At 34.1% G+C, this 26,997-nt stretch overlaps 1 protein-coding gene and 1 long non-coding RNA gene across 3 annotated transcripts in view; one reads left to right on the top strand and one right to left on the bottom strand.

Moving 5' to 3' along the window:
- LOC110027731 (probable folate-biopterin transporter 6) overlaps nt 1-26,997 on the top strand; it is a 112,435-nt gene that overhangs the window by 31,519 nt on the left and 53,919 nt on the right. The gene's annotated exons all lie outside the window — the stretch shown is intronic.
- Nucleotides 1,126-22,250, bottom strand: LOC110027732. Its single transcript, XR_002294369.1, has 3 exons — nt 21,987-22,250; nt 4,256-4,345; nt 1,126-1,703 (listed from the first exon to the last, which is right to left on the bottom strand). It is a non-coding gene; the product is annotated as an uncharacterized LOC110027732 (long non-coding RNA).

The following is a 26,997-nucleotide window of genomic DNA, read 5'->3' as shown; positions in this document are numbered from 1 at the left end:
ACAATCAAACTCTAAACCATTTCCCTAGGATTATGAAACCCTCTTTCTGGAATGAGTTTCTTGTTAAGAAGAATATCTCATATCGACCAGAAGTTTCGACAATGAAAAAATTCCTAAAATCAAAAGAAGAGGATTGACACTTGGTACCCTTGGTTTTAGAGGACATAATAAAAGCAATGAGGAAGGTGATGACCTGAATGGTAGATCTATTTGATGTTTTGGTGTATTTCATCTACCATTGAGTTAGCAAAATCTTCGAGTGATATAGGCTAATCATTCTCTCCTTTAGAGTTTTATTGAAATATTTTCGGTATTTTTCTTTTTTTAAATTTTTTACAGTTATTTTTATTTCGGGGTCAAACAAATCTAGTTTAATAGTTTTTGTCATGCACATACAACTTAAGACTAACTGGTGACCCTAAGCTAGCAGTCATAAATAGTGAACATCACAAAAATAGCAAGTACAATGTAGAACAGCACAAGATACAAGTGGGTGTTGCGCCATATGGTCTGAAGCGCTGCAGCGTTAACAACGTAATGTTGTGGAGCTGCTCTACATAATTTATTTTTTCACACAAAATAACAACAAAAAATTACATTTTTAAGAAGCATAGATGCAATAATGGTTGATATAGAAAATAAAATAATAGTACAAATAACAATACCATAATGAATTTAAACTTAAAATTTTCACGTAATATTAACATAAAATAAGATAATTCCTAAACTAGTTGACAATCAAAGACAATTACTTCTTATTATCTTCTAAGATATAACAAGCATTAAAGTCTCATATTATGATTAAACTTCCTTAATCCTACGAGGACTCCCATGAATCCTTATTCCCCCTACATGATTGCAAACACCTCTTAGCAATATTTTTATTCCACTGAGTATTTGTGTTTTGATCTAGTTGTATTTCTTGTCTTCTTCCTACAGCCCTAAATTACAGCATGTATTAACAATTTAAATGGTTATTTTGAAGTGTAAATTAAGATTGGAAATTTAAAACATCAGCTTCAACATGCAATTCTAAAGAGTCTTAACATGAGTTCACATTAAACCTTACGCAACCAATTCAAAGAAACAATGCTTTAATTTCACATCAAGAGTGAATAGACCATATATATCTTAATTAAAAATATAAGTTAACAAATTAAAGAGAATAGTAGAAAAATCAAAGAAAGTATCCTTGCTCCAAGAGAAACCTTCTTTCAAAGTGCCACTCCTAATGCTTCCTTCTCAAATATCACTCGATAAAAGTGCAACATACTCACAACACTCTTAGAAATAAGAGACTGACTAAAAAGAAGACTGAAGAGGGCTTCTGCAGTCTTCAAAAGCCTCTCCTTATATAAAAATTCAGGCCAAACTGTCACTAAAACCGTCCAAACTGAACTCCATGATTATAGATAGCGTCACGACACTATGGTGGGAGTTGTGGCATTACATAGTTGTGATGTGTTGCATGCTCTCGGTTTTTGAATTCAGGCATTGTTGTGACGATGCCGACTTCCTAGTGCACGAGCGTTGCTGGTCTGAGCATTGAGGCGCTTGCATCTGATGTTGCAATGCCGTGCTTTCGAGTTTCTATCATCAAATTCAATTATCAGGTGCTCAATCTAATACTACGGCGAAACAAATGCAACTCTAGAATACTTGGTTCAAAATTTTCATTTCTTCTCCAAAAGATTTGAACATTTCTGCACATTGCATAAATAGACAACATATACAATGATAAATCATAAAAATGAAACAAAATTGTAAGAAAAATACAACATAACTCCATTTTGGACACTTGTCAACTGCTAATCAAACTTATAAGATTATATGACTTTCAAGCCCTCTATCATCAATAAATAGAGTCTACTAAGTCATCAAACGACAACAAAGCAACATGATTTTAATTGGATTATCCACTTATCCCCACTATATCTCAATTCATAAAACAAAAAATAAACCAACATCAACCCAATGCACACAATATGTCAGTAAACAAAAGTGTTCTCAGTTACCACACCTAAGAAGTTAACCATAAAAGCATGCATCTATAAAAATCTTGATCCACAAAATCTAATATAACGCCTCAATAGTTCAAAATTTTATATAAAGAAAATCTTTAGTTAATTAATAAAGGTTACCTTTAAAACTCTATATTACAAAGCATCCCTTTTACTCCAAAAGAGTGAGAGAAAGACTGCCCAAAAGCTCATAAGCATAAAAAATGTGTTCCATATAAAAATTACCAACATCTTAGAATTATGACAAACCGCCTTGAAACTTAGCAACAGATTGCCCTTTGTACCTCTTCCACCCATTTGCCTAAATTTGGACTAAATGAAGTAGAGAGATCCCAAGAAATGCCCGAGAGGAAAATAAATTTGTCAAAGTTGAAATCAATCTCTTAAAAGTTGCCGTAATAAAAATAATAAAATAAAGAAACTATAAAAAATGCAGTCAAAATTGCCAATTTGGCTGCTCAAGTTTAGATTGAAGCAGTTCCTGTTCATGAGAGCTTACAAACGAGAGAAGATTTGGCAAGTCATGGAAATTGACACGACTAAACAGATGACTTCCATGAACCTATAGAATGAAGTTCATCCTAAATGATTGTCATTTTACTTTTTTTATTTTCAAAAAAAATTATAATCTGTAAATGTTGATGTCTTTATAATTTCTTATGTTCCCTATTCTTCTTTTATTGTTATTTTGCATATGTCAGAGTAATCATAAAATACAGTAGGTGTAGTCAACGAGTATTAAGATTTCTTGTAATAACTCTAAACATTTTCCAACTTAAAGCAACAATTTTAAGCTCTCTCACCCAAGCGAAGCATTTCAAGTAAACTCTCTCTAAAGAGATAGGATTGACTACTCCACCTAAAGGATCCCTATGGAGGATTTCATCAATTCTCCCTAAAGAACGGGATGATAGTTTACTCTTCATTAAAAAGAGAATAAGATTATTCAATTAATTTTCCTTGAAGAATAAGAGAATTTGGTTGGCTCCCTTTAAAGAGAGAGTTGATAGTCAACTCTTTCCTAAAATAAGTAGAAGATCTCCCTAAAAAGGGAGAGAATTCAAACAATTCTCATTAATGAGGAATAGTAGACTGTCCTAAGGAGAGATGGAACTTGACTTTCTTTGAAGATGGAAAGAATAGTTGCTATCTTGAAGAAAGAAAAAAGCTCGATATCGGACACTAACAAGTGCAAGGATAGCTTCAAAAATATTGGTAAAATATTCTTTTGAGCCTATTTCCTCATCTATTCTTGTTTGTATCTTCTCCTTGTTTTTCTAGTTTTTCATGCTTCTTCATGCTTTCCTTGCCATGATATTTGCCTCGTTGGTCCTTCCTTCAAAGCATCCAAATTCTTCTTCCTACTTCTTTTGGCTCAATTAGAGGGAAATACTAGAAGAGAATGGGTATGCATCATTTCGAGAAGGGTGTCCTAATGTTGGCTTAATTTTTCAAGAAGGGGTATTCTAGCTAAAGATAGTTGGATTTTAAATTCAAACTCTCCTTGTGCTCTACTTCAGTTTGATGCAGCCCACCTTGTAGCTTCCATGTAGCATTGTATGCTGCATACACCAAATTTAACTTTTGCACTTAACCTGAGTCTACTTTGTGTCTAACCCTAAGCTTGAGTTTGGACTCGAGTTTGAGTCTAATGTGGCTACATAAAGTTAGCCAATGTTGTAAACTATTTTTTTCCACATATCGCTTGGCTAGTCAGTTAACCAAGCCCAAATTGCATGAACCTACCTCCCAAATCAAGGGGAAAGAGAATTCAGTCGAGTATCCATGAAGAAGTAGAGAGAGAGAGAGAGGTTAGTAGCCTGTCAATAAAGATGGGAAGAATTCAATGAACTATCAATTAAGAGGAAGACGATAATCAACTATTCACTGAAAAAGAAGAGGAATTGATCGAATCTTCCTCAAAAGGAAGAGTATAGTCCCTCTTCTTAGGAGAAATAAGACGATTTGACCGACTCTCCTTGCTGGCGAAAAGGATGGTCAACTCTATCTTAAGAGGAATCAACCTAAATTCCCAGAGTCATATTTGGAAGAATGGAGTAGTGATTTATTTGTATGGATAACTACCTTTAATAAACTTTCATAAATTAGGATTATACGCTCGAAAGCAAGCAATATGGCATTTTTTATAGAAAATAAAATCTGCTGGATCAGATTGAAGCATTATATTACGAAAGACACTTTGAATGAAAAAATATTTGCGTAAACTTTATTACTTTCCCCGCTTGTAAAGAAAGCCATCAGAACTATACGAAGCATGGCTTTGCCATCAGATGATTGGTCTAGTCTTCCTTAAGCGAACAAACCTGGTTAAAAAAAACAACAATTTGCAAAATCAGCACAATTGAAATAGAAATTTGCAATGAAAATTGCTAAGGTGGAAGACCAGATGCTGAGAGAACTAGTGATATACATGTAACTGTGCTGGAATAATAAAAACAATAAAAACAGTAAAAACAATAAACAAAACAACTAGGACATAGTAGTCGCCCTGCATTATTGTATCACATCGAGGAAAGATGAATGGAAAATATGATATAACATGAAAATACTGTTAAATATTTCTAAGTTTAAAAAAAAATAACTGTACTTAGCAATGTGGATAATGACTATACACCTCAACAACAAAGAATCATGCACAATATGCCCCTTATCTTATTGTAGATCGAAAAAATAATTTTGATGCAACATGATTGCTGTTTTGATGTGAATAAAAAATGAGGCGCTTACACAAATTAATAAATTAACAAAAAAATGCAAATTAAAATAACTTCTCTCATGGAAGCCATAGAAATATTACCCCAAACAATGTGAGAAGAGTTGTAGGAAAGGGGGCAATGAGACAGAATAAAAGCTTCCAGTTTTTTAAATGCTTAAATATCCATTAAGCTATACATGAAGTTAAAGAGCAATCAGAGTCAGCTAGTAAATTGGTCATATGAGTGTCATTGTCAGTAGTAACTAATATATCATCCAAAAAAATAACACAACCTCAGGGGAGCTCGAGTCGTCCTCCGTTCTTTTTCTTCCTCATCGTGTAGACCTGTCATTCCTCATCCAAGGATTGGCTCACCTGATCAACAGAATGGTCTGAAGTGTGCAAAATGTGTAGGTTGTTGAATATTAGAGGCAACTACTTATTGTACCATCTAATATTCTTTCGGGTCGAAAGAGCACTCTCGTGTGTCTTGGCATGTAAGTGAGGCTTCTTCAGTAAGTGGTATTAGCACATTTGGATCTGTACCTGTAGTAAAGTGTTCTTCATCTAGAGCTGTGATGTTGGAAAGAGGATCAAATTGCACCTTCTCAGCAAGGATGGTAGATGACTGATCTTTAGCGATATTCGACCTTAGATGAGGATGCAAACGATAGCAAATATTACAACTATGGCCAAACATACTACAATGTGAGCAATATGGAGGATGTGGTTCTATTTTAACCTTTTGCCAATATCCGTTGTAAATAGTGTCAATCCATATTTCATCCGGAGTTGGTTGAGTGATATCTCTCTCAACTAATACACAATCCACAGAATATCTGGTGACAGCAAGCGTAAGACTATATACCTTTAGAGACTTACCGTAAGCAGTTGCTAAAGAGTAGAGGATTTCCATGTTGAACAGATGTAATTTTAACCCCGGAAACTTTATCCAAACTGAAATGATAGGGGACTCCGCTTTTAGAACAAAACTGACAGTCCACTTCAGAATTTTCATAAAACAATTGTCGATCTTGATAGCTTTTCGAGAGAAAATGCGAGTGTAATCGACATCGTGAGATAGTTGAATAAGTATATGTCGACTGTCAAGTAGGTCAATGCGTCAACTGCCCAATAGTTTCATAGCATCAAACTCCTTCCTAATGATCTCCAATTTTGGGTAACCACAACGGAATTTCCCCACAAGAGCAAAATGCCAAGAGGACACAAGAGTATCGGTCTCATCCTTTGTGAGAATAAGTGCAGACTTCCAATGTTTTTCCAAGCTTTTTAATAAAAGTGTGATCACCTCCACCTTCAAGAACCTTGTAGACCGATTCACCTTCAAGAACCTTGTAGAACGATTGTGGAACATTGCAGGACTTACTGATAACAAAACCAGGCTCTGAACTTGGAGGAGGGGCACGAGCAAAAATGGGCAAGTCACCGGCAAGGGCATTTGCATAGGAACGGAGCATCGATGCCAGCTCCCATAGTCAGGAGAGAAACAGTTTGGCGGGCTGCAAAGAAGCGAGCAAACCGGGCATTATCGGGCGAGGAGACAGTTGCGTGGTCGTCGGCTATGGGAGACGAGACAGTCGCGATGTCGTCAGTTACGGGAGACGACTACGAGAGAAATCGCCGTCATCAATGGAATCAGACGACGACAGCAATAGCGATCCTTGTCGACAATGGAGACGACTTGGAGTGCTCGACTTCAACAGGAGAGGCAAGGAGCTGCAGCTACGTGAACGTCGTCGTGGGAGACGCCGAAGAGAAGCGATTAAGCCGATAGAATCACAGTTCCGTCGTCTTCGTCGTCTCTACTAGGGCAACCATGGTTTTGCTCTCGGTTATATATATATGAGAACTGACAAAAGCATCAAACGGCTCGTAGGAAGTCTAAAAGAACAATCTGTGATGCTAAAAATTATTCTTTTAGTGATCTTTATGATAGATTAGATACTAAGAAGGGTGAAAAATATATGTATAAACTAGCCAATCAAAGAGAAAAGAAAAGTAAATATTTAACCGTAGTAAAGTGTATTAAAGATGAAAATCAAAAAATGTTTTTCATGAAAAAAGATATTCAACATAGGTGGGTAAGTTACTTTGATAAATTTTTTAATGAATTTTCTTAAAATAGGATTGAGTTTAGTGATCATAATATCGTTAATAGTAATAAAATGTTTCATTTTTACCGTCACATTAGTTAGAAAAAAAGTTGAGGAGGCTTTAAAGAAAACCAAGGGTGGAAAGTTTGTAGGACCTGATGATATCTTAATTGAAGTGTAGAAACATTTAGGAGATTTGAGAGTTTCTTGGCTTACCAAATTCTTTAATATTATTTTAAGAACTAAAAAGATGCCCGAGTGGAGGAAGAGTATTTTGGTCCCTATTTTTAAGAATAAAGGGGATGCACAAGAGTGTGCGAATTATAGAAGAATTAAGTTGATGTGTCATATTTTAATATTATGGAAGAGGGTAATTGAACATAGGTTACGACGTATTACAAAGCTTTCTCATAATCAATTTAGTTTTATGCTGGGCAGGTCTACCATGGAAGCCATACATTTATTAAGAGGTTTGATGAAGAAGTTTAGAGATAATAAGGAAGATCTATATTTGATATTTATTGATTTAGAAAAAGCTGACGATGAGGTCTACATTGAAGTCTAAAGGCCTTCGTTTGAGTAGAACTAAAACTGAATACATGGAATGTAATTTTATTAGCGTAGCTCTAGGGATAGAAGTGTAACTTTGGGTGATCAAATTATTAAAAGGTGTGAACGATTTAGATATCTCGGGTCTGTTGTTCAAAGTGATGGTGATATATATGGGGATGTTAATAGTAGAATTCAAGTTGGTTGGTTGAAATGGAGGAAAGCTTCTGACCTTTTGTATGATAGAAAAGTACGGCTTGGACTGTAAGGGAAATTTTATAAGAGGGCGGTGAGACCAGCACTGCTCTATGGCGCTGAATGTTTGCCTTTAAAAGAGAAGCATAATACTAAGTTAAGTGTTATCGAGATGAGATTGATTAGGTGGATGAGTGGTTTTACACTTAGAGACAAAATGCAAAATGAATTTATCTGTGATAGGGTTGGTGTAGCTCCAGTGATGGAAAAAATTAGAGAGAGTTCTTAGATGGTTTGGTCACATTAAATGTCGACCATCTGATGATCTGATTAGGAGAGTAGATGTTTTAGATTTGACATGTTAAGAAAGGCACAGGTAGACTTAGGAAGACTTGGGCTTATTGTATAAAAAATGATCTTAATAGGAAAAGCCCAAGGGCTAATATATTAAAGAAAACAAGATACAAATATGTTGAATGAGATGGCCTAAAGGAAGACCCAACTCACACAATATATATAGATATATATATAGGAAAAGTTCAAGGGTTAATATATTAAAGAGAAAAAGATACAGATATGTTGAATGAGATGGCCTAAAGAAAGACCCAACTCACACAATACAACACACACAACTCCAAATAAAATAAAGATACAAAAGGATAAAAAACCAAAAAGCCACCAAGGGCGCAAAAATACTAGGGACGTTCCACTTTAGTCCTCTCTCTGCCTCTAGTTCTCGGAAAGGACCTGACTAACAGATTATTAAGGTGCGTACCATTACTCGAAGTAACCAAAGTATCGTCCATCAGATTCCTACGCTCAAGTAGTTCTTCATTCTTCTTCTTCCTACTAGATGTGTAGACCTGACATTCCTCATCTGAGGATTGACTCATTTGATCAATGGATTGTTCCAAAGGGGGCCAGACAGGCTGTTGCACATCATGATCCCCATGAGCCTAAGTAACATTAACATTTTGCTCGACCTAATGAGGCGGTAGTGAAGCAGTAGAAGTATTGTCACTTGTAATAACTGTGATAAGTTATAGAGCAGGTGGGGTTTGAAGAATCTCCCTCGCCCCCACGATAGGAGGTTCCAAAGACGGAGGGGCAACGACATTCTGTGAAGACTGAATGGTTGACTGTCATGATAGTGACATCTTCAAAAGTATGCTTTTGATGATCAATAATGTCAATAACTAGAGGTTGAATAGGAGTTGGATTCTCTGCCTATGGCGGAGCGCTTTGCTTTTTTGGTCTAAGTTGGAGGTGTAGATGGTGGCATTGAGAACTGGAGTGGTCGAACATACGACAGTTCGGACAACAAGAACGAAAAAGCTCAATCACTACTTTTTGCCAATATCCATAGTGTTGTGTCCAACCAAATCTCTTCAAAAGCGGATAAAGTGATGTCTCTTTCAACAAGTACTTTGGCTTCAGATGAGATAGAAAGATTAAAAATAAAAATATCCATTTTAGGTGGCTTACCATAAACTGAGTCAATAGAGTAAAATATTTTTTGAGTGAAATAATGAAATTTCAAATCAGGGAGGTGAATCCAAACCAGAATGATTAGTGGTTCTGTATATGGGTCAAAATCCATAGGTCATTTCAGAATTTTCATTGTTTTGTTATCAATCCAGATAATCTTTCTAGCAAATAAACGTGTGTAATTCTCTTCATTATTAAGTTGAATAAGTGTGTGTCTTTCATCTACAAGTCCAATTTTTCACTCTCCAACAATATGCATAAGCTTAAATTCCTTACGAATCAGCTATATTTTGGGATGATCATACAAAAATTTCCCAATCAAATTCAGATGACAGGAGGAAGCAAGTTGAATACCTTCAACTTCTGTAAAAAAAAAATGGTAGGTTTCTCATTCTTCCTACAAGGTTTCTTGATGCCCTCCTCTCACTCAAACAAATGAAGAAAATAACACGATTTAGGTGTACCTGAGGCTTGGGCACCCGTAAGGGCAGCAGCATACAATCTGTTCAAAGTCATCCCAAAAGATGGAGGTGCAGAGAGCAAATTACGAAACCAAACGGGGAGCAAGGAGCGGAGGAAAGCCCCTCTGTGTGTTGTGCTATAGACGGAAAGAACCATATAGGGACAGCTAAGAGACGCCCCAACACGATTTCTCGGGACGACGACGAGCCGTAGAAGCCCATAGTGAGTGAAAGCCGAAGCGAGTGAGAGTTGCAACAAGTCTCAAAAGCCGCAGGAAATGAGAGCCGCTGAATCAGGACGAAGAACCTGACGCCCCCGAGCCAGACGACCTGTCGAGAGAGCCGAAGCAGGACGACGAAACAAAGCCGTTGTAGAAAGACTGACGACGAAGATGAAAAGGATGAAGACGAGACAGTTCGACGAAAATGCAATGAATAAAAAAAGCCAGGGATCGCCAAGGAGGACGAGGATCGCCATAAGATATATATCAAGACTGGGTTACCCCATTACTCAGTGAACAGATTCCGGCGACAGGATTTCTCTTCTTCTATATCAAATGAAATGTCGAGCGACTACCTTGATTTTCTTGAGATAATTAAAATGTCAATGTTCACTGGGTGATGGGGTAACCTTAGTTTCAATATTTGGATTGTTAATAGAACAATATAACAAGTTTAAAATAAACTCGAAACATTTCAAGAGATTTCTAAGGTTGTTCATGGTCATCCCCCGAACACTTTGGAATCTCTTGGATATTTTCGAACTTATTGTATTTTGTTCTAGAAAGTCATCCATTAAAACCTTTCGAGACGTTCTGTGTCATAACTTAGAGTTTGTTAGATGCACCTTCAACTATTCTTGTTGCAGTTTCCTGCATACATATACGAATATTGTGATAGCTAATCTTTCAGTGGAAATGCCAAAAAGAGGACAGATATGCATTTACAGTTATTTAATTTCTGCAAAATACTATAAACAACTTGGTTGAGTACTTTCCTTTACCTGCAAAACAAAACAACTTTTTTCAAAAATTTATCAACATTTTCAAAAATCTAAAACAAACATAAAACGCTCTTTTGAATTTACGGGAGTCCCTCGAGGAGGGTAACCCACGGTTGCTAACGAGATCTCACCAGTTTAAATGAGTTTCATAACTCGTTTAAGCTAAGTAAATTAAAAAAAAAATAGTGATACCGGAACAAGGGAATCATGACATCCTAATCGGTGTCGCTCTAATCAACTTTAACCCCCTATGATATTTAAATAACTATAAACTTAGGAAACAATTGATTTTACATCAAGACTGGACACATTAGAAAACTTGACCTCTAAACCTAATACTTTTCTCAATCTTTACAATTTGACAGTTCTAAACTTAAACCTGCTACTTCTTCGAGGAGCTTGGAGCTAACTTCATGTGTACATGTCCTCTTCTCGGCAATCCCGCTGAAAAATTAGCTTTCACAAAATTTATATGTATATGCAGGAAGTTGAAACAAGAATAGTTGAAGGTGCATCTAACAAACTCCAAGTTATGACACGAAACGTCCCGAAAGGTTTTAATGGATGACTTTCTAGAACATAATACAATAAGCTTGATTTGTCCTTTAAAATATCCAAAAGTCTCCAAAGTGTTCGGAAGATGACCCTGAACAACCTTAGAAATCTCTTGAAATGTTTCGAGTTCATTTTGAACTTGTTATATTGTTTTATTAACCATCTGAAGGTTGAAACTAAGGTTACCTCATTACCCACTGAACATTGACATTTTAATTATCTCATGAAAATCAAGATAGTCACTTGGCATTTCATTTGCTAGTTGTATGAGTGGGTGCCCAAAAGAACAAATTCAAGGACATTAAGGACATTTAATACCTTAAATTAAAGGCAAAAATTATTTGAAAATATTTATTAATTATGTTCATTTTTTTCTAATCCCAATTAAGGCAATTCACATCATTATTAAACCTCTTTTCAATTTCAATTTTCAAAGTAAATTCAAGATAATTAAATATTAAACGAAATGGAATTTCAATTCTCATTAATATCAGACTTACTATCTAACCATCAATTGATGGACTTTAAGATAGGTGAATTAATAACTTCATAGCTTAAGTCCATCACTTTAGGATCGTCCTATTGAATTGACTTCTAAGTTATGATGATTAACAAAATTGCACATATATTTTTATTATGAGACAAATGGCAAGTTGGTTTCTACCATTTACCATTTATATTTCAATCACCCAAAAAGATTTATTATGATCAATATTACTCATTTACTCTTTGATTAATCCTAAAATTTATTTAATATATTAAAATTCCAAAGCTACCATTTTGCCCCTAGGGCTCTCCACTTCGTAACTTATCAAATAAAACTTAAGTGACTCACAAAATTGACTAAAAAAACACAAGGAAATCTCGAAGAAAATAACAAGTGAAACAATAAAAAGCCGTAGTGGACTATAAGCATTCAGGTTTGGGTGGGCTCAGATTTAAGCATTCTCAAAGGACTTCAAAGGCTACTATCGGTCAACCATATGTATAGAGCCCGACATTCAACTAGAAGGGTTTCCTACAATACCAATTTAGGAGAGTACTCCTTAGCCTGGTACAAGTGATTTACAAGTGAACTATCGAATTTATACTCAAAATTTAGCATGCATATAAGTGAAAATTGTATCAATTTGGTAGTCAAAATACTTTTTTATAAATATAATATTTGTTTTTACCAGTTTTGTAGAAATGTGACTGTTCACGTGTCGATCACGCTGTCGGGCGTAAAATCGCCAACAACCTAAGAAGGTAAGGGTAGGGTGCCCCGCTAGTCTGGTGTCGGTGAATAATATTATCATCCTACAATTCACCGGGCCCCTGGATTGGATCTCGATGTCGTAGGATGGAATATTATTCTACTCTACCACCGGAGTTCCTTCGTCATCAACGCCCTTAAACCCCAAAATGAATCATCCAACTTATAGTCTTGTTTGATGGTTCATATATAATCAGGGCTATATATGTGCACTTATATTTCATACATAAGCACCTAAATCAAACTAAGAAGCAAGAAAGAAAAGAAGAAAAATAGGGTTAGAGAGAGGATGGAGCAATCCACCTGAAATGTTGAAGAAGTAAAAGGTGGATTAACCCTCAAAACCACATCAAAAATGACTTACGAAAAGTCTAAAAAATGTGGCCCAGAGCTCCACGAATCAACCCAAAAGGGTGTCATTTACTCCAATTTCGCAAACAGATCAATCCAAATGGTATCATTTCCATACTACATTTCAAGCAAGTAGAAACAGTAAGAAGCCCGAACCAATGCGACGACTATGTTCATAGCCCGCAACACTTATATATTTACATATTCAATTTTGAAACACAAATGTTGCAATCACACCATCGAAACCTTTCATATTTTAACACAAATACCAATATTTAAAGCCTTAAAACCGCAGATCGAAAGAGGCCCAAACAGTCCCAAAATCACACTGAAACGGCACCTAAATCCTCTTTCAAAACAAAGCTGAAACCAGCCCAAAAGAATGAATTTGAAACCCATGCAAAACACATAAGTAACCATTTCAAAGAAAGCCAAATAAACTCCCGACTCGTGTAAAGCAACTTTCACAACTTCAGATTTCGGGTAAAGCCAACTCGTCAAAGTTTCAGAATTTTCGCATATAAAGCTATCAACTTTCAACTTTCCATAAAACCAAACCATCGAATTTCATATGCAAAAATAACAAAAATTTCGGGTCTTCATGAACCACTAAACTAAAATTTTCTTTTGAATTTTCACAAGTAAAAACATAACACTTCTCAAATTTTCTCAAACATCTAAATAGACATCTCTAGATGTTCATAAAGCCATGGAAATTTTGAGGCTCTATTAAACAAGATTATCGAGCACCTCAATTGCAGGCTTGCAAAGCGTGCAATTCAAACCTTTCATGTTATCTCAAGAATATCACTGTTTTGCCTTACAAGACGAAAAAGAAATATATTCTTTTTAGCCATAGATTTAAAGCACCTAAGTGATGCGTATGTAAATTTGAAAGCTTACATGTGATATATGAAAATACACAAGAATCTTGTGCTACATATCAAGTCTTCCCAAACCTTCAAATTTTTACAAAAAGACCACCCAAATTCATAAAGGTGTTAGAGGAAGAAAGCTGAAATTCATGCGTTAAAAATGTAAGTTTATAGGAGTCAAATGTTTTTAGTGGTATGAATGTAAATATTAAGTTTAGGTGTCAAATATGTAAATATACATGAAGTTGGTGGTATGCATGTAAAGAATTAAGTGGTATGTGTATAAAGAATTAAGTGGTATGTATGTAAAGAATTAAGTGTTATGTATGTAAAGAATTAAGTGGTATGTATGTAAATTCATGAGTGTTGCAAACAGAAATTTCAGTATACAACTCAGCATACAGCTATATAAAACTTAATCATCTAAATACATAAATCCAATTGTATTTTGATGAAGATTTATGCATATATACACAAAATCCGAGCAATTGAACATATAAATGCATAATCATTCAATTGTGTTTACTTTGTTGTAAATATGAAAGCTCGAGCATGTAAATCCTGTCAATTCTGAAATAATTCATCAAGTTTTCAATGTTATACATGTAAACAAACTAAGATTTCCAAAACTTGAAATCATTCAACTAACTTTCAATATCCTTGTACAAATTTAGGATTTAAGCATGACAATTATGGGCTCATGAGAATAGAGACTTCAGCAAAACAATAGTGTATAAATCTTACTTTCCATCAAAGAAACAATCATATCACAAAAGACCAGAATATCTGTCCAAACGTGAATCGAGAACGATCAATAAATAAAAGAAAAAAAAGGGTGAGAACAGATAACTTTTCAATCCGTCTTTGTTCTTTTACCAACAGGTATCTCGAGGCCAATTCCTCATGCAATATATCTACACCTAGGAAACAACCATATGAGACATGAAGTTTATGTACGATATGCAAATTCAGATTTCCACTCGAATTTCCCCACATATTCATCACATCTATAATGATAATCATTACAATGGGTTCAAAGATCAGGCTAATAAAAAATCAAAACTGATCCCTCTTTTCTTGAAAATGAAACACTTTTAAATTTTCAAACACACTAAATCATCATTTTGACTATAATGAAGTTTGGACACAATAATGTAAACTGAAAGGGATGGTTAAAAAAAAATGTCACGGCTCAATGACCTAAAGAGAAGAATCCATCAAGGCAATATAAATTCAGGAAAAGAAAAACTAAAGGATTAAACATACAAATCTAAGTGACTCCTAGAAGTCCTTACACCAAACAATTTCAAAGCTACAAGCATTTTTAAAAATGTTTTGCATATAAATTGTTATATTCCTTCTTTTAAACCAAATCAAAGTACATAGTCTTCCTTCAAGAATAAATGAATTATCCCAACTGTATAAAAGAGTAATGGGGCTAATCGTAAGGATTCATGGCATTGAAAGTTGCTCGATATTAAGATTTAAGTAAGATTCATACAAAGAATAAATTGAACATTTTCAAACAGCAAACAAAAGTAAAGACGACCTCACAAATGATGTTGTTAGTTGAATTTAAGCAAGCCCTGAACATTATTCAACTTGAATCCTCTCAAGCAGAAAATTAAAAGGTCGATTCAAACCCTACAGGCTTTTAAATTCCACTTTCCTCCATATGAACAATATTAAACTCAAAGTAGAGCAACACTAGAACCACATGAAATGAAAGAAAAAGAAGGGGAGGAACTACCTCACTTCCTGCAAACCTAAGACAATTGCAAGAATAGACCCAGAAAAATTTCTACAGCACTTCCTTCTATCAAAGTTTCAACCAAACATCACCCACAGAACTTCCCAAAGGCCTCAAGCACACAGGAGATGAACAGATCAAAAAAAATCCAATAAGGAGATTAAATGAAATTTTAGCAGCACCACCACCATCTCCAAATTTTCGCCCAACCTTAAACCTCCCCCCAAATGGGGTTTTTATAGCCAAGAAGGGCGGAAGAAGTCTACCTTAACTTACCTAGGGTGAGCCGGAGTTGAAGATGACGCGAAAGCTCAACAGTGCATCAGAGGAGGTGGAGACAGGAGCAAGCTAGGTCGGCGTCGAGATCGGCTAGACCGGAGACGGGACAAGAGAGCGCCAGGGTTCATAATGTGAGAGGCTTGCGTGCGACAGAGAAGAACAGGGCAGCAGCTTGACTCGCGACAGGGAAGAAGGGACGGGCCGAGCGAGAGCTTAGGGATTTAAGATTTACTAAAAATAAATCAATTTTCACTTTTTTTTTATTTCACACTTTTTGGCCTGTGGAAGCTGTCGGTCGCCAAAATTGGAATCTCGTATATATATATATATATATATATATATAGTTTAACAAAATATGAAATCAAACTGATTTTGATATAAATCACTCGGTGAGCTTAGGGATTTAGGATTTAATAAAAACAAATGAATTTTCTCATCCTCCCTTCTTGGCTATAAAAACCCTATATGGGGGGAGGTTTAAGGTAGGCCGAAAATTTTGAAGAGGGTAAAGGTGTTACCAAAAGTTCCTCTAATCTTCTTATTGGATTTTCCTTGATTTGTTCATCTTCTGTGTGCTTGAGGCCTTTTGGAAGTTCTGTGGGTGAGGTTTGGTTGAAGCTTTGATAGAAGAGGTGTTGCAGAAATTTTTTTGGGTCTATTCTTGCATTTGTCATGGGTTTGCAGCAAGTGAGGTAGTTTCTCCCTTTCCTCTTTCATTTCATGTGGTTCTAGTGTTGCTCTACATTGAGTTTAATATTGTTCATATGGAGGAAAGTGAAATTTAAAAGTTTGTAGAGTTTGAATCGACCTTTCAATTTGCTGCTTGAGAGGATTAAAGTTGAATAATGTTTAGAGTTTGCTTAAATTCAACTAATAACAACATTTGTGAGACTGTCTTTACTTTTGTTTGTTGTTTGAGAATGTTCAATTTATTCTTTATATGAATCTTACTTAAATCTTACTATTGAGCAGTCTTCAATGTCATGAATCCTTCCGGTTAGTCATATTATTCTTTTATACAGTTGGGATAATTCATATATTATTGAAGAAAAGCTGTGTTTTGATTTGGTTTAAAAGAAGAAATATAACAGTTTATATGCAAAACATATTTAAAAATGCTTGTAGCTTTGAAATTGTTTGGTGTAAGGACTTCTAAGAATCACTTAGATTTGCATGTTTAATCATTCAGTTTTTCTTTTTCTGAATTTATATTACCTTGAAGGATTCTTCTCTTTAGGCCATTGAGCCGTGATATTTTTTTTTACCATCCCTTTCAGTTTACATTCTTGTGTCCAAACTTCATTAGAGTCAAAATGATGATTTAGTGTGTTTGAAAATTTAAAACGGTTTCATTTTCAAGAAAAGAGATGGATCAGTTGTGATTATTTGTTGGTCTGATCTTTTGAAACCATTGTAAGTCACGAAGTGGGGAGCCCTAAGGACAAAATGGTAATTTTGAAATTTAATACCTTAATTAAATTTTAGGATTAATTAAAGGGTAAAAGGGTAATATTTATTATAATAAACATTTTTGGATGATTGAAATTAAAAAGGGTAAATGGTAGAAACCAACTTGTCACTTGCCTCATAATAAGGATATAGGTGCAATTTTGTTAATCATCTTAACTTGGAAGTCAATTCAATAGGATAATCCTGAAGTAATGGGCTTAAGCTATGAAGTATTAATTCATCTATCTTAAAGCTCATCAATTGGTAGTTATATACTAAGTTTGATATTAATGAGAATTGAAATCTTATTTCGTTTAATATTTAATTATCTTGAATTTACTTTGAAAATTGAAATTGAAAAGAGGTTTAATAATGAATTAGGTTTGATAAATGAATTGCCCATAAACATTTTCAAACACTTTGTGTCCTACTTTAATTTGAGGTATTAAATGTCCTTAATAACCTTGAGTTTGTCATTTGGAACACCCACTCATACAACTATCAAATGAATGCCAAGTGACTACCTTGATTTTCTTAAGATAATTAAAATGTCAATGTTCACAGGGTAATGGGGTAACCTTAGTTTCAATCTTCGGATGATTAATAGAACAATATAACAAGTTCAAAATAAACTAGAAACATTTCAAGAGATTTCTAAGGTTGTCTAGAGTCATCCCTCGAACACTTTGGAATCTCTTGGATATTTTGAAGGACAAATTAAACTTATTGTATTTTGTTTTAGAAAGTCATCTATTAAAATCTTTCGGGACGTTCCGTGTCATAACTTGGAGTTTGTTAGATGCACCTTCAATTATTCTTGTTTCAATTTCTTGCATATATATATAAATGTTGTGAAAGCTACTCTTTCAGCAACTTTCTGTTATTTTTTTTGCTGCAATTTATTTTTTCTTTTAAATATTATACATATTTGGTTGTGAATGTTACTTCACCTGTAAAATAAAACCTTTTTTAAAAATTAATCAACAATTTTCAAATTTAAATTTAACACTTTCAAAGGTAACTATAAATCTTTGGAAATGTCATTAAACATAAAACGCTCTTTTGAATTTACGGGAGTCCCTCGGAGGAGGTAACACGTGGTTGCTAACAAGATCTCTCCAGTTTAAATGGGTTTCATAACTCGTTTAAACTAAGTAAATTTAAAAGAAAATAGCGATACCGGAACGAGTGAACCGTGGGATCCTAATCAGTGTCGCTCTAATCAACTTTAACCCCCCTATGATATTTAAATAATTATAACCTTAGGAAACAATTGATTTGACATCAAGACTGGACACATTAGAGAACACATTAAAAAACATAACCTCTAAACTTGATACTTCGCTCAATCTTTACAATTTGACACTTCTAAACTTAAAACTGCTACTTCGAGAAGCCTGCTAACTTCATGGGCAAGGAATCTACAATAGCATAAGGATCTACAACAGCACATCTTTTCATTAGCATTAAATAACAAGTCATAGGATTTCGAGGTTGTCCGCCTAGTGCGACATAAATCTTCACCTCATCTTTAAACTTTTGTATGACTCTGCTATACAATAAAAACCTTAACTCGTTTTAGGATTATGAGGTTGTCGTTTTTCACAACCGAAATCCTCACATCTTTCAGGTTATTTGTGTGATCATTTCGCACAGATGTAAGTCCTAATTAATAAAATTAGCAGGATGAAACACTTAAATAATCTTTCTCCGAAATTGAAGTCACCATAGAATAGCTTGGGAAGTCGCTGAGGTTCTCCTCTGGATGCATGGCATCCCCTAGTCTCTCTTCATTTGGATTCTATAATATGTTCCAAATTTGAGTCATTTCCTTTTTCCACACTTTTTTGTCTGATCTCGTTGAAAAGCCCTATTCTTTTGAACTCCTTGAAGATAATACTCTATGATTTTTATCGAGAGTTTTCTCAGGTGACTTCGGTTATCTAAGATGTAATTAATTATAGGGGTTTGCCCTTATAGGAAGTTTTTCCAAACCTAGTTTGATATAAACCCTATTTAATTTTTCATATTAAATAGGGGAAATTGTCGGCTTATAATAAAAATAGTTTCGCGGACCAAACAGATGTCATACATTTCTTAGTTTATTTGATTGAGTCTCACCGTCAAGCCATGTGTTTATCTTTCAAAATAGATACGTAGCTTAAGGTGTCGAGCTCTTTCATTTAAACTATGAAAGATATGGGATGACGGGATTCCGATTTCGGTGACAACATTTTTCTAAACTAAATATATATCTATAAATTAAATGTCCCTTCGAAGCGGATGACGGGATTCCAATTTCGGTGACCGACAGCTTCCACAAAACCCCTCCTAAAATTGTGTCGACAATTTTAAGAGGTTTAAGGTTAGTTTCTTCTTGGCTAATTACATCTTAGATAACCGAAATCACCTAACAAAATTCTCAATAAAAATCAATAGATATTATCTTCAAGAAGTTCAAAAGAATAGAACTTTTCAAAGAGATCGGACAAAAGAGGTGTGAAATGGGAATGACTAAAATTTGAAACATTTATTATGGAATCCAAAAGAAAAAGAACTAGGAGATGTCACGGATCCGAAGGAGAACCTCGCTGACTTCCCAAACTATCTTATGGTTTGACTTCAATTTCAAAGAAGAAATCATAAGATAAACACATGGTTTAACGGTGAGGCTTAATCAAATAGACTAAGAAATATATGGCATCCGTTTGGTCTACGAAACCATTTTATTATAAGCCGACTAGTTCCCCTATTTAATATGAAAAATTAACTAGGATTTATATTAAGCTGGGTTCGAAAAAGCTTCCTATAAGGGCAAGCCCCTATAGTTAATTACTAACGGAAGTCACCTAAGAAAACTCTAAAAAAAAATCAGTGGATATCATCTTCAAGAAGTTCAAAGGAATAAGACTTTTCAAAAAGATCAGATAAAAGAAGTGTGAAATGGGAATGACTCAAATTTGGAACATCTATTATGGAATCCAAAGGAAGAAGAATTAGGGGATGTCACGAATCTGGAGAACCTCGGTAACTTCCCAAACTATCATATGGTTTGACTTCAATTTCGAGGAAGAAATCATTTAAACATTCCATCTTGCCAATTTTATTAATTAGGGCTTACATTCATGAAAAACGATCACGCAAATAGTCTGGAAGATGTGAGAGTTTAGATCGTAACTAACGACAACTTCGGAATCCTAAGACAAGTTAGGACTTATATTATATAGCAGAGTCATACAAAGACTTAAAAATAAAATGAGGATTTATGTCGCAATTGGCGTACAACCTCGAAATTCTATGGTTTGTTGTTAAATGCTAAGAAAAAGATGTGTTGTTGTAGATTGTTGCCCATGAAGTTAGCTCCAAGCTCCTCGAAGAAGTAGCAGGTTTAAGTTTAGAAGTGTCAAATTGTAAAGATTGAGAGAAGTATCAAGTTTAGAGGTCAAGTTTTCTAATGTGTAAAGTCTTGATGTCAAATCAATTGTTTCTTAAGATTATAGTTAGACCCTAAACTTGATACTTCTTTCAATTTACTGCATGTATAATTTATTAAAACTTTGAATCAAGTTTTCTCTTCCTCATAGACCATAACTTATTTTCATCCCATTCTCTCTGAAGAGGCCAACGGAGGGAGATACAAGATTCGCACTTTTAATACTTCCCATATGGTGCTATAATATGCTTTTAATGTGTGTGTGTGTGTGTGTAATGTATATTAGAGTTTTTGTGTCTTGTGTGAGTTATCAAAATCAGGGTGAATGGGGAGAGTGATTCATTGAAATTGAGTTTAAGACGAAGCTAGAGGGGATTTGTTTGAGTAAAAATTGTTGTTCTTCAAATATAATATGTCTACGTGCTCACTATGATTGTTTGGTATGCGTGGGTAGAAGAGGGTGGCAGTTGGCGGTCTATTATAGATTACTTGATAGGCCAAAAGAAGCTTTGTGATTGTTGATTATAGGTGATTTATAAGGTTGTATGGTGGTTAGCAGTGTAACAACCCATAGGGTATGCAAAATATAGACATCAATGTGTGTGTGTGTGTATTGTAATGTGATGACACTTATGTTCTACTACATCATTATCTTTTGGTGCGTGGAAGCAAATAATATTATATGATACCACAGATGTTTAATAGTTCAACATATTTGTTCTTGAATTTATGGTCTATGAGGAAGAAGACTGAAAGAACTAAATAATATTATTTTTAAAATTTTTGTAAAGCACATAAGCTCTATTAATTATCCTTGCATGCATTGCGAGGCTTTAATTTCATGTATAACTCATGAACATTTAACCTCACCAGCCTTAAGTTTTTTCCAACCCATGAATAAGGTTTAATTTTAGAAGAATAAAAAGAAAATCTCAATGATATTTCTCTGTACGATACTTTAACCTCCAACTGGTTTCTTCATAAATAATAACACAGTAAAAACACAAATCCTATTATGAATCAGATATAATAGAAGTCACTAAATGTGCCTATGGATTAATCACTTCTCAACAAACATTGAATAAAAGCTAATAAAGAAAAATACGAGATAAGAAAAGGGGCATTTACATACATACAGCACAATTCTTATGTATTTACATATCCAACACCGAAATTTTAATACTTATAATTAACAGCACTCAAATATTTACATGACATCAAAAATATCTTTGTTACTAGCTTCATAAAAGCCAAATGCACATTTTTATCCTTAGATTTATAGCACCAAGATGTTATAAATATGAATATCAAACTTTCGATGTCAGATATGTAAAACCATAAGAATTGTGTGGTACATATGTGGATTTCCCAAAAGGAAAACAAATAGGAAAAGGCAAAACTTATCAAACAATCGGATCAAAGAAAAATTGCGTTTAATATGATAAAATGCCTACCAAATCATATGAAAAATATAATTATCAAGGTTTCAAACCTCTAGGAATTCTCTTCCTTCCATGTTTCCTGGAGTTATATCCCTCAACCTCTGCTGCAATGGTTCTTCTTATTCGAAAGAAAGCCCTTAAAGAGCTGTTCCAATTCAGGATCAGTTGCAAATCCCTTCAATTTCATTTCACCATAAAATTCCATAGCTTTTGGAAGCCATCCATGCGCCGCCAATCCTTTAATTATTGTGATGTAATGTTCGATGTCAGGAATGACATCATAATTACTCATTTCACTCCACATCCTCAGAGCATTTTCTTTTAAAAGGAAACCTTTCCCCTTCAATGCAATTGGCAGTACAGTTTAGGATGCAGAAGAAGCTGATGATCATCGACGTTATGCGGAATCTTTCTCGCAGAATTAAGAGGCTATCAAAGAAAAATTCTTCTGCCTGATGTTAGCTTTGTTTCATTAATGTAATGAGCTGCTCTCTTCTTTATAAGGTGAGTTGTTTTTATCATTTTACAATACCTTTTTCTACTTGGAAGTATTTTTAATCTGGTTTTGGAATTTGCTTTTTTTTTTAATTTAGTTTTCTAGGAGCTTTTACCTGATTACATTTTGGTGGCTCATTGGGATGAATTTGAAAATGAGTAAAATGCCAAAAATAGCCCCCTTACTACTTACATGAGGTCTTTTTAGTCCCAGAGTCTATAAAGTGTCAAATTAGTTCCCAAACTCTTTAAATTAAGGCTGAAATAGTCATTCGTCGTCTTTATTTGGGGATTAAATTGACACTTCTTAGACCCAGGGACTAAAAATGACCTTGCAAAGAGTCCAAGGATTATTTTTGCACTTTCATCATTTGAATGCTATTTCCTTGCAGCTTGAGATCTTATATAAAAACACAAATAAATCCTCATAGTTGCATCAAAAGCATCAAACATAACCAATATCAATGAAGTAGGAGGGATTCGGAGGAAGCACGCTTCTAAATCCTACTACTAATTATATACAAAATACCCAAAAATTCAAAATAAAAATCAAGCACTAGGAGTTCTCTCTTCCCATGAAAGATCCAGGCCTGTTTCACCTCCCTACCCTTATAGCTCGGATCGCGTCCCTTGACTGACCTATTGGAAGATCCAGGCCCAGGCCCGTTTCAGTTCCCTACCGGTATAGCTCGGATTGTGTCCCTCGTCTGACCTAACGGCGACTGTCTAACCCGTTTCTTGAGCTCTCCGAGCATGGGCTTCATCTCAAGCATCTGAGATAGAAACCAATGCCTCCTATTCTCATCTTCTTCCTTGATCCTTCTCACCTGGATATGAACCAGAGCATTTGCTCCCTTCCCCTGAACTCCATATTCTGCTTCCATTGAGATTCTAAAAACCAGTTTTTTCTGTATTTTTTTCTCTGCTTCTTTGCCCTTTGGCCACTTAACTTTGCATTTATAGCAGAAAGAAGAAATGGGTTCTCGTGTGAAGGTGTTGGGAGGCAGGTGGGTGGGTAGGTTTGTAAATGTATAGTTGTTGATCTGTTGCAGGGTGCTTTTCTGAGCCGTTGGGAGATTGATTCGAGATGTTAAACTAACTTTTAAATTTTAGTAATCCATAATGCTTCCTGAAGTGGATGCGTGCTGCTATAGAAGTCCTATCCTTTTTGGTCGTTACAACTACTACTACTAACAGATTTTCAGAATTCTATATATGTAAAAAAGAAATTTATTTAGGAGGGGAAGGGGTGCTTTGTCAACATAGGCTTATCTCTCTTTTTGTATGTATATATGCATACACCGAATCTGATCTAGGAATATCAAATTCTATCTGATTATACAAATGCTACGCATGCAATTGCCTTTGTTATACATGTTTCTAGATAATTGATTGGAAGCTTTGCATACGTACCACTTAGTTTCCATGTATTTACATTTTTCACCTAAACATTAAGTTTTGCATACATGCCACCTTACTATGCGGCATGAGAAATTGGATTTCACTTTTTTCAAGTTAAAATGGTGGTATTTTTTATGTGATATGAGAGAATAGGGTGGTATAAATGGGTGCTATAAACATAAAAATAAAAAGTAAAGTTTACATGTTAGATATATAAATATATAGGAATCTGGTGGCATGTATGCATATGACCCTATTTTTATATGTGTGAATAAAGATGCTACATGTAAAATCAACATACTTTACATTTGAATTTGAAATTTCTCAAATTTATGTTATAAGTGTCATGGAATTAGTCATTACGTTGCCGAGAGTTGTAGTAGGAGCTGGCATTAAATATTAAGGAATTAGAAAATTAAATCAATACTGCAAAGTAAATTTGAAATGTTAAAAATGTAAATTCATACGAATTGGATTGTATGAATGTAATTTAATTTCGTATTTAGGAAATTCTTGTTGTTTTATAATATAGGTTTACAGTAATGAGGTAGAAAGAGTTTAAGTGAGTCAAGCAAGCTCGGTTGTGCCTAAAATGAACTATATTTCTAATTTTGTATTTGATAAGCTATTATAAGATTGAAGCGGAAGTTTTTCTTTTATCGAAGTTTAAAGACTTTTGTTATCTCTCTTGATGCTTAAAAGCTTGTATGTGTGATAAGATTGAGTTTCTTTTCAGGCATCATATAAGGAAGCAATTTTGTATTTTTCATCCAAAAAAAACATAGACAACCATTGGATAAGGAATTAACATGTTTTAATAACTTTCAGGGCCATTTATATACATACCACTCAATTCCTATGTATGTAGTTTTTTTCAAATCACATTCAAACATAAAATCTTGAGTCACTTTTTTATCTCTGGAATTTTCTATTAAATTTTTAATTGTTTATTTGCTTCAATAAATTTAATTATTTGTCCCCCTTATCAATATTATATTTTTTCATTTTTTTTATAACTAGCAATGACTAATCATCTGATGGTAGTCATTTCTAATGAAATATGTGACATGATTATGCAGATTTAGAAATCCATGTTGGGATAGCTGATTTGGCACCATTATTTGTGGAAAGAAACAGTTCATCAGATGATCACAACTATATTTGTCGTCTCATGTTTGACATGTCGTATATAGGGTGTCAGTATATTAAAGATGTTCTCACAGGATATCATATAAGATCATACAATTACTTTCAACTCTCTCCAGAATCTTTTGTGCAACTTAGAGATTTATTGGTTAGTAAAGGCCTGTTAAATGATAGAAAAAACATCCTCATAACTGAGCAGTTAGGAATTTTCTTAAGGTGTTGAACATGCGCATAGCTACAAGCAACTATGTGAGTTCTTTCAACACTCCCTATAAACAGTTAGCAGACATTTTAATAATGTGTTAAAATGTAATAACATCATAATCAAAAGAATCTATTAAGATGTCACCAAACGAGACGGATGTCATCCTTTCATATGGAACAACCAACAATTTTATCCATTCTTTAAATTATAGGTGCAATAGTTGATAGGCATATACCGACAGTTATGAACAAAGCTTTGCAAAATAAATTCCAAAATAAGGAGTTTCATATCTTAGAATGTGATGACAATAATGTTTTTTGATAGACAGTTTCAATGTGTAGGTTCTGTTTGGGAAAGTTTTGTTGCAAATATGAGGATTTTGCATTTGGTATTGGAGTGAGACTTAAGAACACTAGATAAAAAAGTTTACTTGGAATATTTTGGATATGCAAATACAGACAGACCCATGGCACTGTTCAGAAGTTACCTTTATCATTTGGATGAATATCGTGATAGTGTCTCTAGAAGATAATCAGTGGAATAAGAATTTTATAATCATACATGCTCAGTTATGAAATGTTATTGAGATGAATTTTGGCATTTAGAAAGCAAAATTTCAAGTGCTAACACATATGGGTAAATTCCAATATCGGTTAAAACATATATTTTGATTGTTGGCGCAGTATCACATAATCTATTGGTCGCCACTATTGGCATGATTTGTATTTCAATAGAATGCAAAATGAGTTGGAATATGATAATCAATATGGTAAGGTAGAAAGCAACGATAAAAATCCAGATTTTCATACAACTGTTGGTGAGAGATTTCAATGGAAGATGTAAAACATGAAATAGCCAGCAATATTTGGGGAGCACATGTAAGAACCATTATTAAGAAAATTATATTTATTTCTTCTAAAAGATAATATATAATTATTATTATTTCTATTTTTTACAGAGTTGAGTCGAAGACGTTAATCTATTTCATAAGGTTGGGCGTCACCTATATTATATGGAGATGTAGCGGTCTTTTATTGTGTTCCATTCATGTTTGAAATCCGACCTATCTTTATTGTTGCAAATTAGTTATATTTTTTTGTTAAGTTGTGCCCTACATATTTTATTTGTTTGTCGTAAACATAAAATTATAGTATGATTCTGCTGTAACCTTATTTTTAGAATGTTTGTTTAGAGATAATAAAGAACTTTGTTAACTTCCGTGGACTCTTATGATTTTAGATGGTCTGCACAATTATACTTTAAATTAAACGATAACATATCTTTTGTTTTTACTATGATAGCATCGGTTTCTTCAGCCAGTACTATTGAAATATATACGACTATTTTAAGTCATTCTTTTTTAGTGAATGCAAGTTTTGTTCTTTTTTTTTTTGGCATTTACATACATACTAATGATTCTTGCATCTAATTTCATTTTCATGCATTCATTTCTACAAAAATAGTAACGATGTTATTTTTTATGTGAAAAGATTTGAGTGGCATGCCTATAAATATGAATGGTTAGGTGTTAGATATGTAAATATATAGGTTTACGTGGTATGTATATAAATGCACCTTAATTTTATTCTTGATAGCCGAGATAAGTTTGCATTTAGTTCGTTGTGATGAAGAATGTTTTGATGTCTCTTTAATTTATCATTTAATTGAATACAATGAGATGCAAGAATTGATTACATATTACTATAATTACTTAAAAACTCTCTTTAAAGTGATAATATAATTTTTGTTATACAAGTGAAGACCAATGATTCTTGGAACGTAATAACTGATTTTGTATAATATTTATTTTATTT

Source organism: Phalaenopsis equestris, unplaced genomic scaffold (assembly GCF_001263595.1).
Source record: "Phalaenopsis equestris unplaced genomic scaffold, ASM126359v1 Scaffold000438, whole genome shotgun sequence".
Classification (NCBI taxonomy): Eukaryota; Viridiplantae; Streptophyta; class Magnoliopsida; order Asparagales; family Orchidaceae; genus Phalaenopsis; species Phalaenopsis equestris.
Note: the sequence above shows the minus strand (reverse complement) of the source record. Positions and strands in the feature narration are given on the sequence as shown.